The 2,330-nt window shown below is 30.8% G+C and overlaps 1 long non-coding RNA gene across 1 annotated transcript; it reads left to right on the forward strand.

The window, feature by feature from the left end:
- Positions 1-298: 298 nt before the first annotated feature.
- On the forward strand, positions 299-1,629 carry LOC124944436. Its single transcript, XR_007099894.1, has 3 exons — positions 299-395; positions 532-665; positions 1,517-1,629. It is a non-coding gene; the product is annotated as an uncharacterized LOC124944436 (long non-coding RNA).
- The last annotated feature ends 701 nt before the right edge of the window (positions 1,630-2,330 follow it).

The raw sequence follows: 2,330 nt of genomic DNA on the forward strand, positions 1-2,330 counted from the left end.
AATTTAAAACATGATTGTTATTATAATTTAAATTTTTAAATAACATTTTTAATCCAAATATTAAAACAGGGTATTAGGGTTATTTTAAATTATAGATGAATTTATTTGAAAATTAGGTTATATTATATCAAAAAGATATAAGTTTTCACTCTCTAGAATTGCAGAGAGAGAAAACTACGCAGCCGCGGGAGGACTCTGTCAATGAAGAAGGTCATCCAATGATGTTTGACGCTCGGATGACGGTTGAGGATTGATCTGGAGCGTCGCAAGATGGTTCTTGCGAAGAAAAACCCTGAGTTCCATCCGAGCCTAGAGGCCTTTGCTACAGATTGAAGGACCAGGAAATTTGGATGAAATTTCGAGACTTTCTTCTTCTTTGAGATATTGTTTTTCAGGTTTGTATTGCATGTTCTATTCATTTTGATTAACTTATACCCAACAAATGACACTACTTGTACTATTTTGGTTTGTTTATGTATTGATGCAAATAAGCTAATTCCAAACAACCCCTAATTGTTAAATGTTGTTTAGGCAAAAGAGGAGCTTACAGACAGCAGCCAAGACAGTTAAGGATTTGGAAAGCATCTCCATTGAACAGATCTTGAGAGAGATTTAAACTCTCCGGGAATTCCTTTTCCCGCCTTCATTGCATTCTACAAACCTAGGTAAGATGTTGATTCAATTTCAGATGCTATTGATTTGCTAATTTGTATGAATTGGGATGAACTTCTAGTTATAGCTCAATGTTATAGTTCTAATTGTTTGATGAATTGCTTTTATTCTTGAGTTAGAATGTGTTTATTAACTGTTAGTTTCGCCCAAAATAGATTGATTGAATTGGATGTATTTGATGATGATTTGAATTGAATTGGAACATATTTTGAAAACAGAATTTCAAATTGCATTTTCCAGAATTAGGAAATGTTAAACTTGATGTTCTAGATTCATATTAATTCTTATCACGTACCAATCTATAGAAATGACTTCTCTTGCATGTCAATAAATATGATATTTATCTTATTAGGAAACTAGACAACGATATCTCTACCTTGAATGATTAAGTAATTATTTGTTTGGGGAAGAGTTTTGTTAATTGGCGATCCATGGTTGTGATAGAGACATTGATCAATTTTGAGATTAAGTTGATGGATTTTCTCATACTAGGTTTTCTGCATGTCAATGTACATTCATTTTTTAGAAGGTCAACTTTTTATTAGAACAAGAAAGAACACAATAAGCGTTCAATTATTACATAAAACGATGGGGACACAAAAAAAATAGGGAAAGAAGAACATAAAAAAGGTAAATAACAATGTGTATTCTACATACTACATGTACAAAATTCATTTCAATTAGATCAAATGTATTCATTTTAGACTTTATTTGTTTCTTTATCGCTTTATTAGTTTCACATTATTTTAATAATCTATTTTTTTTTTTCCTTATTTAGGTGTTCCATACTCTCCTAGTTTGGAAGCAGCTTAAATGCCTAATTGTTGTGTATTTATGCAACTAGGAAATGATGAAGAAGAACACATTGAATTGATCGGAATGAAAGATACGACAGATTCTTGAGCTTCGTGAGCTTCAACAGCCATGCCTCGGCTCCAATAGACCCTACAAACTCTATGTAAGATGTTGATTCAATTTCAGCTAGAATTAATTAATCAGCTAATTTGTATGAATATAAATGAAAATCTAGTTTTAGTTCAATGCAATTGATTCTTTGATTGATGAATTGCTGCTATTCTTGAGTTTGAATGTGTTGATTAACTGGGTTGCTTTGTTCAAAATTGATTGATTGAATGGATGCATATGATGTTGATTTGATTTGCATTGGAGCAATAATTTGAAAACAGATTTTCATATTTCATTTTCCAAATTTAGGAAAATGATAAAATTCCTAGTAAATGCTTATCACATACCAATCTATAGAAATGACCTCTTTTGCATGAACATAAACACAGTATTTAACTTATTAACAAACTAGACAACGCTATGTCTAAACCTTGAATGACCAAGTCATTATTTTTCTTGAGAAAGACTTGTGTTAATTGGTAATCCATGGTTAAGATAGAGACATTAATCTATTTAGAGGTTAAACTGATCAATTTTCTCATACTTGTTTATGCTTCTCGTAGATGGGTCTTGTGACGTAATTTTGAATTATAACAGATACTTTATAGTGTTTAGTCTTTCTTTTTCAAGTTTGTTGGTCAATCTTGTTTATTAATGAAGTTTTAATATTTAGAGAAAAAAAGACAATGAGGCATCCAGGACTCTAGGTTATAGGTCAACTTAAATGTTCTTTAAAACTAGTTTATGACTTA

Source organism: Impatiens glandulifera, chromosome 7 (genome assembly GCF_907164915.1).
Source record: "Impatiens glandulifera chromosome 7, dImpGla2.1, whole genome shotgun sequence".
Lineage (NCBI taxonomy): Eukaryota > Viridiplantae > Streptophyta > Magnoliopsida > Ericales > Balsaminaceae > Impatiens > Impatiens glandulifera.